Below are 15,846 nucleotides of genomic sequence, written 5' to 3'. Positions count from 1 at the left end.
TTGTATTTCGTTGCACAATATCATTACTGGAGTTGAATGTTGACGTAATTTACATATATACTGTAAAGATATTAAATTTGTTGTTAAAATTTGATACATTTTTTTTTTAAGTGGGCGTGGTCGTTCTCCGATTTTGCTAATTTTTATTAAGCATACATATAGTGATATCTTCAATAGTGATATCTTCAACGACTGCCGAATTAAATTCTGCAAAACTTGTAAATTACCTTCTTTTAAAGGTATGCGGTGCCACGCCAATTGTCTAAACTTTTACTAATTTTCTATTCTGCGAAATAAGTTCAACTCACCTATCAAGTTTCATAGCTTTATCCGTCTTTGATAATGAATTATCGCACTTTTTCGGTTTTTCGAAATTTTCGATATCGAAAAAGTGGGCTTGGTTATAGTCTGATATTGTTCATTTTAAATAGCGATCTGAGATGAGTGCTCAGGAACCTACATACCAAATTTCATCAAGATACCTCAAAACTTTCTCAAGTTATCGTGTTAATGGACGGACGTATAACAAATTCAGGTTAGCAAAAGTTAGGTCGATTCTGAGAGTGTGGGGTGAAAATAGAGGCTAAATTAGAAGACCCGTATCGCGACGTTTGTTTACGTTAGTTTGAATTTTTTTTAATCGACCTTCGAACTTTGCAGTTAAATGCCGATTTTCAGCATATTGTTTGTATGGTTTTTTGGCTATAACTCGTCGACTAATTGATATTTTTTCAATCTGTTATAGCTAAATTATTGCCAAAGACCTATGCACTATATTTTAAGCCCTAAGCTAGGGTGGGTCGATTTGTATGGACGAAAGTTAACCGATATCGCGCCATCAATTTTTCGATAGGATTTGGCCTCAGAAAAAAAAGTTCCACTACGCATGCCCAAAAAATAATTTTCGAGCCTGCGAAATTTCACTTTTTTGACTTTAATTTTTAAGGGTGTTTTTCATGGCCTGCTAAAAAACTTCTCATTTGATTGTAAAATTTTCACGTATACGTTGGCGATAAACGTTTTAAGCGGACATTTTTCGGTCGGACAGGGTATACATATGAAAATTTTTTTAGTAGGTCATGAAAAAAAACCCTTAAAAATTTAAGGTGAAAAAAGTCAAAAAGTGAAATTTCGCAGGCTCGAAAATTATTTTTTTGGGTATGCGTAGTGGAACTTTCTTTCCTGAGCACAAATCTTATCGAAAAATCGATAGTGCGATATCGGTTAACTTTCGTCCATACAATATCGACCCACCCTAGTATATGTACCGCCCAGCGGGTTAGGGGGTTTAGAATATATTGTACAGGTCTCTAGCAATAATTTGGGTTTAACAGATTGAAAAAATACAATTAGTCGACGAGTTATAGCCAAAAAACCATACAAACAATATGCTGCAAAGTTCGAAGGTCGATTAAAAAAAATTCAAACTAACGTAAACAAACTCCGTGATACGGGTCTTCTAATTTAGCCTCTATTTTCACCCCTCACTCTCAGAATCGATCTAAATTTTGCTAACCTGAATTTTTTCTACAGTTTTATGCGAGCTAGTCTATAAGTTTGTTGAAAGATTTGTGTGATGTCATCTTTCAGAAAAAATTCTTTGGTTACATTTGTTGCAAAATTGCTGTTGCACAGTGTAATTATGATTGCATCCATCATACATGCATTCACCAAACATATGTGTGCTGTCACTGAATAAAATTTAGTGCTCCAGCAATATTTTGTGAAAGCAAATCAGATCCTGTTGTGGATAGATTTAGTGCATTAACCAAAATGAGTTAGCTGAAATAGTCGGACAGTAGTGATCTTCTGTTATGTTTGTATTTGTGTAAGAGTCATGTGAAAAGCACTAAACGTAAATAAGCTTTTATACATAACTGGATGCATACATAAATTCCGTGCATGTGTTAAGTTACAGAAGCAACATATACATTGAAAATATTATAATGATCACAAATATGCATACATTTGTGTATGAATTGCTGCAAACATACTTCCTTATGTAAATATGCAGATCCTTATGTTTAAATTATAATGTGCCTGTGTCTCCTATCGTCTATGTGCACACGTGCACTTATTTCCTTAATTAGTTTTGCTTAATAGGTTATGTGTCGGTCAAATTTTAGAGGTCATTTAATCACGTACACATACATTGCTACGTATAGATAAGACAAATTGGATGTGCAGAAAATACGTATATTTAATTCAGTATCGTTAAACTTTCATCGACATAAAAATTCACAAATTTCTTTGTTTTGTTTTTTAATTTTAAAGAAAATTTATTTTTTTCGCATGAACTATCACTTGATAATTAGGTTAGGTTAGGTAGAACTGGCCGGACTGAATGAGTTCATTGTGTTACCAGAAGTTTGCTCAACGACAAAACGGAAAACCTCTATCAAAAATCAGGAACTATGTTGAAAAATAACCCCAAACTCTTGGCAAATACTAGAAGCTTTATAGGACCCACACTAGACTGGGTCGATTTATTAATCAATACCGCGCCATCCATTTTTCGATAGGATTTGGGCTCAGGAAAAAAAATTTCCACCGCTCATACCCAAAAAAATAATTTTCGAGCCAGCGAAATTTCATCAATTTTTTATGCACATTTTTTCATTTTCAGTGTCCCAAATCATTTTTTGTTTATTTTTTGCGTGTCAATTGGCAAATGCAAAATTAGTAAATGCAGTTTTTTGAAAAAAAAAAAAATATTTTATGGAGATTTAGAAGAATTTTGGTCGAAAAATCTACTTTTTTTCGCATGCTCGAAAATTATTTTTTTGGGTATGCGTAGTGGAACTTTTTTTCCTGAGCCCAAATCCTATCGAAAAATCGATGGCACGATATCGGTTAAATTTCGTCCATACAAATCGACCCAACCCAACCCAAACACTTGCTGGTTCTAGATAAGAAAGCGATTCTTCTTTTAAACTCGTTACTTTCTTAAACCCAGTCACTTCTTTGAGACCAGTTGCATGTTTGAAACTCTTTACTCTTTAAATCTCGTTACACCCTCTAAACCATTTTCTTAATTGAGGCTGGTTACTTCTTCTAAACTCGTTACTTTCTTAAAGTCAGCCCCTTCTTTGTGACCAGTTGCCTATTTGAAACTCGTTACTCTTCGAGACTTCTTACATCCTCTAAGCCATTTACTTAATTGAGAATTGGTTCTTCTTCGAAACTCGTTATTTTCTTAAAGCCAGTCACTTCTTTGAGACAGGTTACCTGTTTGAAACTCATTACTCGTTAAAACTGATTGCTTCCTCTAACCCACTTAATTCATTGAGACTGGTGACTTCTTCGCAACTCGTTATTTTTTGTCGCCAATTACTTCATTGCGACCGGTGTCGTGTTCACAACTCGTTACTTCTTCGAATCACAGTATTTTTTTGAAATTTGTAACTCCTTCAAAACTCTTTGATTTTTAAAACTTGTTACCTTTTTGAAGTAGTTGTTTTATTATTTTAACAGCCGTAACTTCTTCGAACTTACGTTACTACTTTCAAACTCGTTACTTTTTCAAACTCATCACTTCTTTGAAAGTTGTTGTTTTTTCGAAAATAGTTGCTTCTTTTAAACTCGTTACTTCTTAAAAACCGGCTAGTGCTTAAAATCTCGCTACTTCTTTCCAAATTTTACTTCTTTGTAACTCGTTATTTTTTAAAACTCCTTACTCCCACGATACTATTTCTACTTTGAAAGACGCAACTTTATTTAAACATATTACGTCTTCGAAACTCGTTGATTTTGTAACTCGTTAAAAATTTCAATTTTGTTACTGTCTTGAAACTCGTTATTTCTTTCAGTTCTTACTTTTTAATATTGTTTGTTCAAAATTGTTATATAATTAGAACTCGTTGCTTGTGGGAAACTCGTTACTTTTTCAAACTCATAACTTTTTAAAAGTTGTTATTTCTTCGAAAATAGTTACTTCTCTTAAACTTGTATCTTCCTTGAAACTCGTTACTTCTTAAAAACCGATTCCTTTCTAATTTCTCGCTACTTCTTTCAAATTTGTTATTTCTTACAAATTCGTTACTTTTTTAAAACTCCCATGATACAATTTCTTCTTTGAAACTCGCAACTTTATTAAAGCACATTACGTCTTCGAAACTCGTTGATTTTGAAACTTATTACAAATTTCAAACTTGTTACTGCTTTGGAACTCGTTATTTCTTTTAATTCTTACGTTTTAAAATTGTTTATTCTCTTCATACCTGTTACTTATTTAGAACTCGTCGCTTCTGAAAAACTCGTTACTTTTTCAAACTAATAAATTCTTTGAAATTTGTTATTTCTTCGATACAGGTTACCTCTCTTAAACCTGTATCTTCTTTGAAACTCGTTACTTCTTAAAAACCGACTGCTTCCTAAAATCGCGTTACTAATTTCAAATTTGTTACTTGTTAGATATTCGTTACTTTTTTAAAACTTTCAGATACTATTCCTTCTTTGAAACTCGCAACTTTATTAAAGCACATTACGTCTTCGAAACTCGTTGATTTTGAAACTTATTACAAATTTCAAACTTGTTACTGTTTTGGAACTCGTTATTTCTTTTAATTCTTACTTTTTAAAATTGTTTATTCTGTTCATACCTGTTATTTATTTAGAACTCGTTGCTTCTTGGAAACTCGTTACTGCTCCTCATTTCTTCAAAAATCGGCTTATTTCGGAATAGGAAGTTGTTTAAGGTCATTTATTTTTTGTAGTCCGCTAATTTTGAAACCAGTTACTGTTTTCAAATTGACAATTTTTGAGTCCTGAACAAAGGTTCTTAAGCTGATTAAATTTTTTTTGATCGGTATCATTTGCCTGTTTGATCAGTGTAAATAAACAACAAGAGGGATTCTTTACAAATGTTTTAAATTTAATTTGCCTTAAAAACAATCTAAGCATAGTTTTTGCCGACTTTGTAAATAATACCTCAAAAACACAAAAAAAAAATACAGAAACTGCTGTTCAAATAAACCGCCCACATCAATGACCTACGTACACAAACATATTTAATTTTACGACCTAGTCACTGAAATTCTTTTCGTAAAAAATTTTAAATTAAAATACCTAAACCAGCAAAAATGTGTATGCTAATCAGGCGGTAATAGACAAGCAAATTGAGATTGACATTCGTCAGTTTATAATTAAGTAAAAAGAAAACATATTTTTCAAAAAACGCTTCAAAAAAATAAAAGTACTACAACTTGAGTTGTATGTTGATGCCTGCTTTACAACAAAACCAAAGCGTCATCTTTGCCTAGGTATATCAACTTAAACATCTTACCCAACTTTTTGCGTAAATTCGAAATGTATTTATAAGAAGATTTTCTTGCTGTTGGCATCGTCATCATCATTATCATCAGCATTAACGTCTCATGATGAACAAGGAGACAAATGTTTGCACCCTTCAGCGTTCATTCAAATTTCATATCATTCAAGCAGCATACATAATACATACACAAACACCCACACTCATATTGTCTCTAATTATGTTAAATGCTGGCAGCAAATGACTGCTTCTAGATCCTCGACTAGGTAAATAAATAGCTAAATTGGTGTTTTGTAGCGGGTAGAGACCATCATGCTCGAAGCAAAGAGAGTAAAAGTTTCATAAGGTGATATATTCATACATATTTATGTGCTTTTACTTATTCAAAAAACAAAAAGCATGCATAAGGGCGAGGTTGATGGATAGCGAATAAACAAACGTCCCTCATGCCGAAGTACATACCAATTTCAAATGTGTGTTACCTCCTGCTGTTTACTCGTAGTTACAACTGCTTCCCTTTCTCATACTGCCAGTTTTGGTACTCAACCTTTAATTATTACGCAATTAAGTATAATTGAAAATTTTCACTTAAAAATATGGCCAAAACGTGTCACTGATGTAAGGAGAGACTACAAGTAAATAAAGCGCATAGAAGTAGACTACTCATTTGCATATGAGGGTGTACGTAAAGCGAAGCATTACCGGATTACTTTGAGCTTATGTCGGTGATAACGTATCTGGTAACAAGAATATGATAAGTTCTAAGAAAGTCGCGCAGGCACTAAAGAAGAAACAGTACCGAAAAAGTAGCCAAAAGCTAGTCAGTTTTTCGACACTGGTTTCTGAATTTGAACCGGTAAACTTTTTCTAGCCCTAAGAGAACATATTTGGAATAATTGGCAACTTAAGAATTGGTTGCTAATTTTGCATTTGTTACTTTTTTTTAGAATCTGTAACCGATTCGTAAACGCTTAAATTTTTCAAATTAGTACCTTTATGAAATCGGATCGTTTTTTTCAAATGTGATTGTTTCGTTTACTCTTTGTGACCGGTTAATTTCTTCGAATAAATTATGTTTTAAAATTCAGTAATTTTGTCGAATCGGTTATTTTTTCGAATACGTAATATTTTATGAAGTCGGATTCTTATTTCGAATTATTGAATTCCTCGAGTCGGGTTAATTTCGTGAATCGGGTATCTTTTGGAACCAGTGCTCTTTTTGAACAACAGCTAAACTCATTAATCTATCCAGAGAAAATCTTCGAACGCTCACTATAAGGGACATCTTAGCCTACGTTATCACCTAACTTACTTAAATTTGTCGGATTCACAAAGCTGTCGATTTTGTGAGCTGCAGGATGAAATGATGCAAATGCATCACTCAGGCAAGGAAGCCCTCTCTCATCTATATTGCGTGATTCTTAGTCACTACATGATATGGAGTAAAAAGCCTGCAGAGGTACTCAAATACATTAAAAGCCTCCACGTAAAGTAAAACGCTGAAAGGTCAAGCTCAATAGATTTAAAAATATGGTGAAGATATAACTTTCGAACGATAAGCAAATGGGCTGAATGAATTGGATTCCGCCATAGAACGCCTCCTTAATAAAAGAAACCATTTTGCTACGCCGTGCGCCTATGTAATTAACTTTTCAGGATTCTGGCGAGATCAGTAGAAAGTAGAATAAATAGTCACCGTCGACGTGCTGACTAGACCTTATCACACTACTTCGGAGTAGGTAAGTCTATCATCTACACGGTTTTTAGGGCCCAACATATTCTGGAATGGAACCATGTAAGAGGATTTGCATATTATCTGTATGGCCCTATTTCTTCGTCCCTAGAATCTTTTCATATCATACCTAGTGAGAAAATATGTTGGCATCTTCCGCGCATGTCTATTTTCATGCTTTCGGATTTGTTCTGTTTAAAGGTTGTAAGTTTTCAATGGTGAATGTTTCTTGTGTGAGTGATTAAATATTTACATTTTATAGTAGTTTAGTGTATTTGATGCTCCATCATATCTAAAATATGCGGGACTTATTAGAACAGATTATAACTCATTCACTATTTCCACATTTTCGAGCAACATATCCAATTTAACTTTCAGTAAAACTGAATAGGCCGTTTAGCCGCACAATGCTTTTGTTGTGTTTGCAGCCTTCCTGAAATGTTCATACCATACCAAATTTCAACTTTTATCTTGATTGCTGTGAACAAAGACGGTGATGCTGGAGACGGCAAACAAGAACTGGGGCGGCAATGACAAGCTACGAATAAGCGTCAAAACAAAATGTGTATGAGTACGAAGGTCGTTGATAACGTGAAAGGCTGTGCGGTAAAGATAACAAATACGTACACACTTGGTACTGCTAAGAGGATAAAGACAGACGATAGGGGAAATAGCAGAGCTTGCATGCAAAATGATGATGTAGTTACAACTATAAATGGCCAGATTGATAGTATGATTTTGGGCGCTTGTGCTTTACTAACTACTGTAGCTGAGTTATTAACTACATGTGACTGTGCATTCATTTCTTGTTAGTGAAAGGTTGAACACGCGTAATATATTCAAAAAATGAAAGGTAATGTTCGGGAAGAAATAAAGTGTAGAGTAAGTAATTTAGCTCTGTCGTGATAAAAGAAAAGCAATTTCTTATCGACAAGTTATCGGTTTATTATTCCAGTGTTACAAAATTTGTTATCTATAAGATAGGTTATCCACTAATTATCAATATTATCGAAGAGTTATCAGTATGCTATCGAAATGATATCGATTTATCTATCCAAAAGTTATCGATTATAGATCGAAAGGTTATCGATATGTTATCAAAAATAGTTTTATTTGATATCGAAAATTTAACAGAATATCAGTATTTCTTACTAGCATATATCGACTTGTTAACAGAAAACTATCGACTTTCTATCTAAAAGTTATCGATATTATGGCAAAAAATTATCGATATGTTATCGAAAATTTATTGGCTTAAAATCGAAACGTTATCTATTATTTATCGAAATATTATCAACAGGGTTTGGTTAGGTTGAACTGGCATGTCCGTGAGGACCTCACATAGACTGAAAGAGTCCATAGTGCTACCAGAAGTTTGTTTAACGACCAAACTGAAAGACCCTTTCAAAAACCAGGACCCATTTTTTCTAAAATAGCTCCATCCTCTTGGCAATTCTATAGGTTTTTTGGGACATTTGCCACTTGCTGCTTCTAATAGCTGAAGTCTTATTCTTGCGAGTGAAGGGCACGAGCATGAAAGGTGCACCATCGTTTCCTCCTCCAACTTGCATTTCCTACTTTTGATATCTCTGATCAAGCCTCATTTAAATGCATGTGATGCCCAAAGTCGTGTTCAGTAAGAATACCCGTCATGAGTCTACAATCCTATCTTATTAATGATAGGTGTAACTTTGTTAATCTACGTTTGTAACACCTACACATGATCTCCGACACTTTACACCCCCGCGCTTGGGACCTCGCCTTTTCCGCTTGCTTGATCATGTGCAACTCTCGCATTCTCTTAATCTCGCCTAGTCTATTTGGGACGTCTACGGAGCAAGCTTCGAGGGAAGGTATCGATTAGCTGTCGAAAATTTCTTTTCGGCGTGTTGTCCATTCGTTACAGAAATGCTATCGATTTACAATCAAAAAGCTATCGGTTTAATATGAAAAATTATCGCTTTCTTCCTAGAGTATTATCAGTTTTTATCGACGTATTATCCACATGTTATCGAAGACTTTTCGGTTTGATATCAAATCAATACAAAAATGCAGCATTAAGGCACTTGGTACATAGAATTGAAAGAACACCTCTTACACAAGAGGCTATAAGACATAACTTGAGGTCATATATAAAATCGCTGCAAACAACGGATATAAAAAGCACTAGTAAATAAGCTCAGAAGGACAAAAAAGAAATAATGAACCAAAAAGAAATAATGATAAGGAAAGTAATAGCTGCACAACTATGACATATACTGGAAAAGCAACATATAAATTGGCAAACTTCTCTAAAAAATATAACATTAACACGGCATTCAAAACATCGAACAATCTAGGGCGAATACTAAGAACTAGCACTAACTCAGAGGATCCGTTTACAGCCACGCCGTATACAAGCTAACCTGCGGATGCCAACGGAGTTACATAGGACAAACAGGACGGCAAATAAAAGCGAGGTTAAGAGAACATATTAGAGATTACAACAAAAAAATATGGAAACCAAACATTATAACCGATTCTAACTTCGCGAATCACATGGCCGAGAATGAATGTTCCCCAGCAAACATCAATAAAACAGTTAGGGTTCTTCACATACAAACAAATGGCCGACGTCTCAACGTACTCGAAAACATGGAAATCTAAAAACAGAAAAAATTGGACGGTACAATAATAAACGAACAGATAAACACAATTTCTGACACAATATTCGAGTCTTTAAAACTTGTTTACAAGAAACAAAGTAATAACACAGATACAACAGACAAACACACAACAACAAATAAACACAAAACAATTAACGCACCAAAACAACAAGCCCACAAATAAGGTCAATCGACTAAAATTACGGATTTTTACTTGACCCAGTCAGCCATACAAATCGATCAGTAAAAACCACGCTCGGTTCCGGATGTACACACAGCACATACATATAACTAAATATACACAAGCATCAATTTTGACAATACCTGCTCATGTACCTACGAACTATAAATACAGGAAAAAACGAAAACAACAAATGAGAACGAAAATCGACACTGATGATGGCACAACGCCGAAACGGGTTTGTCTCAAAACCAAATTTGAAAAGGTATGACGGAAAATCGTTCCAATATACCGCAAGTAAGTCCATGAAACAAGTGGAGACCAGCTCCAAGAGTTATATGACTCATTTAGTTTCGACAAATAATTAAGTATAAGATTTAACTTTTTGCATCAAAACTTTTGCCAAATGACCTTCCTAGTTATTTATGTATTAGTCTAATAAAGTTAACCTTAATGAGAATTTAAATGTCCAAAAATATGTCACTAGAAAAGCATATAAATTCTTGTCGACATTTGTGCAAATAATCTAAAAACAAACATAATTAAAATTTAGCACAAAAGTAAATAAAAAAGGCCATACAGTTTTTCTATATTTTTCGCAAAATAGTTATTCCATTGCCAGAAACAATGGATACCGCCCGCACAGAAATCTGGCTTAAATCACTCAGAAAGTGACACAACTAACAGATGAAGCATTCCAGTGCACACATCCAAATAGTATAAGTACTCATAAGCTTATACTCACACATATATTCGTATCACGCTTTTTTAGAAACAGAAAAGTGCAAAATGTACAAACAAGAGTAGCACCACATAAATTCGAATATTTCAAAGAATTTATGTACAAAACCAAATGGTATTTGAAATTTTGTTGTTGTCTGCTGCTGCTGTCAACGTCAACACGCTGAATGTGTACATTTATATAAACCAAAGAGTAAAACCGAAACGTTAACGTTAATCGTAACTGTAACCATAACTGTAACTGGGAATGTAACTGTAACCATAAACCTAACTAGAACGGTAATCGTGACTGTAACTGTAATTGTAAATGTAACTGTAAGTGTAAACGTAGCCGTAACTATATTCACAGACCGTATCTATTACTTTAAATGAAGCTGTAACTATAACTGTTACTGTTACTGCAACTGCAATTGCAATTTTAACTGCGACTGTGACTGTGGCTGTAACTGTAACTGTAACGGTAACTGTACCTGTAACTGTATCTTTTTTTTTGGACGTTGGGGCAGCGCACGGCCCGCAAGTGTTCCAATGAAACCAGGCTGATCATATTCATGTACCCACACCCCGCGCTACCGCTGTAAGGTACGGGCGGGAAAGGCGATTTAGTCGCCACTGCTTTTTATGAGCATTTCTCTGCTCTCTCTTTCGGCATACATGAATTGCGCCATCCAGGAAACGCCATATCGTTCAAACCAGTTCAACAATGCACTTCTTTACATATCGCTATTATTATTATTAGGCCTGGAAATACTGCGAACTTTCTGCAGATCTATTGTTTATGACCTTTCAGCCTAATTTTGTATGTGGAGCTTTTGATATATTTAAGTACATCTTCAGGCTTTTTACTCCACATCACATAGGGATTAAGAGACACTTCACCTAACTGGGAGAGTCTCTGCCTTACCAGAGAGATGCATTCGCAGAGAATGTGAACCGGTGTTTCATTCTCACGGAAACGACACATTTGATACTTCTTTACATATAAGGGGAACCAAATTTATTATGGAAGGTTCGTTGGGACAGTGTGGATAGAAAAGATATTCATCTATCCTAACGCCCTTACCCCAATTCTTCCCACCGTTTTCACAACCCAGCTTTTGGTGGTGACCTTGCGCTTTTCTTGGCATCTTCAGATAGTAACCGGATTCCAATGTTATATAGATCAGCTATTTCGCTTGACAGCAAATATATTGAGATTCTCTGAGATAAAACAAGAATTGCTTGTTCGGGCACTGTCCGATGATCAATTGTTATTTGAGTCATTTTATATCCGTGCATTATTCGCATTAGGGCTCCACTAACTTTAGAAACTTTCTCTCCCACCACCCTGATATGGTTCTCTATTTGATAATCTCCTCCAGTTAGGATTATCTTATCCACAGTCCGCTTTGAGCTCACCAAAACCATTTCTGTTTTACTGCTAGCCATTTCTAGCTCCATGCTCGTCAGCCATTCCTTTATTCCTCTTGCGGCGTTATTACACTATGATTGGAGCAGATGTATAGCTGACGTGTCTTCGGGAAGGTCGATTTGTAGCACACCGTCATACATCGTGTTCTATAGCGTTGGCTCTAGAACAAATCCCTGAGGGGCACGGATATTTGTGGTTTCTTGGTCCTTCACCGTTCATAAAGAGGAGTTCTCTGTCGCTAAAATACCTACCAACTCTTCTTCGCAGGTAAGCCGAGCCGTAGTCGTAGTACTAGCCGCAACCCTAACTGTACAAAAATTGCGAAACCGAAAGAAGAATATATGTATGTAATTATGAACCGGCTTCTTTTCTATGTAAAACTGGCCAAATATACACTTAGCATATACATAAGCATTTGGCAGAGAGGGGCAATTTTGTGCATAAAAATACAAAATGTGAAGCAAAGCAATTATTTGCATTGAAGCACAACCGGGCGTATGAGCAACATTGCAATGCTTTTTTCATACACGACAAACACACATCCATGCATAAATATGTACTTAGGCGGCATACATACACCAAATATGTAGGATTATAATGCAAAGTCTATCGCCAATATTGCAAAAATGTTAAAGTGAACGTGCTACGAAATGTGAATGTTTATGCATACTTTCATCTATTTTCAAGTTCCACTGTCATGTGGGCGTTTAGGCATTTTACTATGTATGTTGCTGTGTGTATGTGTGCTCTAATACATATCTGGCTGCCGGCCAAATTATATGAAACTTTTGAATTATGTCAGTTATTTTATGTTAGTTTTTGTTGTGCTTGGTTCAGTTTTTGTTTAGTTATGTTAAAGTTAATGTTACTACATACATACACAAATATATATGTACACAAAACCACAAATGTATCATCTCGTATGCAAGATACACATGAACATACATCTTAATGTTTTGTTGACTGTTTGCTAGTAGTTGTGCAACAATTTTCTCGTACGTGACGTGATGAATTGCCACTTCTCGATGATCCTTCGCTAGGAAAGAAGTTTGATTACTATGAAGAGGATTATTGTGAAGTGGACGTACTCTGAGTGATCATTTGTTACAAACAATTGTAGGTATATATGTAGGTATGTATACAAAAACGCATACAAATGTGTTTTAGCTAAAAAAAAAATTTTGAGTAAAATTCGGATTTAAATTCCTCAAAGTAATAACTATGACAATAGAAGGTTTAGGTCAGTGGCGTTTTCTTTTCTGAATTAAACTTTACACAAATGCTGCACTCTTAAATTCTAATTTTTGAACTAGGCGTGCTATGCAAAATGGCTCTTTTGTAGGTAGCGAGACCCATATTCTTATTCAGTGGATAATATTTTTTTAAAGGAACATAAAAACTCATAAGGGAGCTCGGAGAACCAACGAGGCAACATTTTTATTTTCAGAAAAGCCAACGCCATGAAATTTATTTTGGTTTTAAAAAAAATTTTTTGGGTGTTCAAAACGAATGAATTGGCGTTTTCTGCCATTTTTAAAGATTTCAAGAAAATATATTGGTATATTACGATATATTCGATTTTGGAAAAATGTTACTCCTTAGAGGAGAAAAGATACGCCCACCAATAAGTATACAAATTTGATCATAAGGACGAGATGGATGAATTTAGCCAGTTTGTCTGTCTCTCATTCTGGTTGAACGCCAGCTAGTACCTGTTGAACATTTAGTGAGCTGGTATATTTTAATAACCAATAAATCTTTTGTTGGAACCTTCCAGATGGCAACACTATAGCATGCATATATCCGCCTTCATAACGATTGTTCAGATAAGTGCTTAATAGTAATTTTTTCCTCATTTTAGTAATTTAAAGTTTGAATTAATAGATGTTAGTTCTCTAAAAAGTCGTCAAAATCGGTGGTATATATAATATATATTCTATACAGTCTGTTGTTTAGATAAGAGTTGCACCTTCTGGCAACTGCCTGATGTACTTAGCTAGAACTGGGACATTTTTGTGATGATAAGAAATTAATTATGTTTGTGAGATTTATACAAAATATTTTTTCCATCTGTTCTGTTTATAGTTTATGGTTTAATAACTACTCTTAGTAGCTCCGATATTTCGTGTTTCCTAAATTAGATCACATTATTGTTCAGCACCATTCCTGAAGGTATGCGTCTCATCGTTTTTGTTTATATTTTTTTCTTATTTTTGTTTTTGTTTTTCCTTCTTTTTATATTTCCTTACAGTTTTTTTCTTTTTATCTCTATTTTTACTTGCTAATTTTTTTACGTTTATTTTTTTCTTTATTTATACTATTTTTTTTTACTCTTTTTAAATACTGCCCTTTTTCTGTTTCTTCAAATTTATTTTAGTATCTTCTCTTTAGTTTATTAATTCTTTCATTTTCATGTTTAATCCTTTAATTGTTATATAATTTTTATATCGTTTATGTTTTATTTTTCGATTTATTTTCTATTTTCTTTTAGTTTTCGTTTTTTTTCATTTATTTTTATTTTTGTTTTTTTTTTAGTTTTTTTTTACTTCCTTCTTACTCTTTATTTTTGTTTTTCTTTTTATACTTAGCTGAGCAGAGCTCACAGAGTATATTAATTTTGTTCGCATAACGGTACTCCGTAACGGAATAAACTAATGGAGATAGATATAGACATCTATATATCAATTTGATTTGGGCGAAAAAAGAAATTGATTTAGCCATGTCCGCCCGTCCGTCCGTCTGTCTGTGAACACGATAACTTGAGTAACTCTTGAGGTACCTTATTGGAACTTGGTACGTAAGTTCCTGGGCACTCATCTCAGATCGCTATTTAAAAAGAACTAAAGCGGACTATAACCACGCCCACTTTTTCGATATCGAAAATTTCGAAATACCGAAAAAGTGCGATTCATTACCAAAGGCGGATAAAGCGATGAAACGTGGTAGGTGAGTTGCCCTTATGACGCAGAATAGAAAATTGGTAAAATTTTGGACAATGGGCGTGGCATAGCCAAATTTTAAAGGAAGGTAATTTAAAAGTTTAGCAAGCTGTAATTTGTAAGTCGTTGAAGATATCATGATGAAATTTGGCTGGAGCGTTACTCCTATTAAATAAAAATTAGCAAAATCGTATGACGAACACGCCCACTTAAAAAAAAAAAAATTAAAGTAAAATTAAAAAAAAAAATTTAATACTTTTACTGTATATAAGTAAATTATGTCAACATTCAACTCCAGTAATGATATGTTGCAACAAAATACATAAATAAAAGAAAATTTCAAAATGAGCGTGGCTTCTTCCTTTTAATGCCATAAGTCGAACAAAAATTTACCAATCCTTGCGAAATTTGGTAAAAGCATAGCCTCTATGACGATAACTGTTTTCTGTGAAAATGGGCGAAATCGGTTGAAGCCACGCCCAGTTTAAATACACTGTCTGTCATCTGTCCTTCCTCTAGAGCAAAAATCGATATATCTTTACCAAACTTAGTTCATGTACTTATCTGAACTCACTTTATATAGGTACTAAAATTGGGCGAAATCCGAGTATGACCACGCCCACTTTTTCGATATCGAAAATTTCGAAAAATTTAAAAAATTTCATAGTTTTATACCAAATACAAAAAAAGGGATGAAACATGGTGATTGGATTGGTTTTTTGACGCAAAATATAGCTTTAGAAAAAACTTTGTAAAATGGGTGGACACCTACCATATTAAGTAGAAGAAAATGAAAAAGTTCTGCAGGTCGAAATCGAAAGCCCTTGGAATCATGGCTGGAATACTGTTCGAGGTATTACATATATAAATAAATTAGCGATACCCGACAGATGATGCTCCCGGTCACCCTTGTCCACATTTTGGTCGA

General features: G+C 34.3%; 1 protein-coding gene across 2 annotated transcripts in view; it reads left to right on the top strand.

The window, feature by feature from the left end:
- robo3 (roundabout 3) overlaps positions 1-15,846 on the top strand; it is a 344,494-nt gene that overhangs the window by 134,300 nt on the left and 194,348 nt on the right. The window lies entirely within an intron of this gene.

Source organism: Eurosta solidaginis, chromosome 2 (genome assembly GCF_040869045.1).
Source record: "Eurosta solidaginis isolate ZX-2024a chromosome 2, ASM4086904v1, whole genome shotgun sequence".
Lineage (NCBI taxonomy): Eukaryota > Metazoa > Arthropoda > Insecta > Diptera > Tephritidae > Eurosta > Eurosta solidaginis.
Note: the sequence above shows the minus strand (reverse complement) of the source record. Positions and strands in the feature narration are given on the sequence as shown.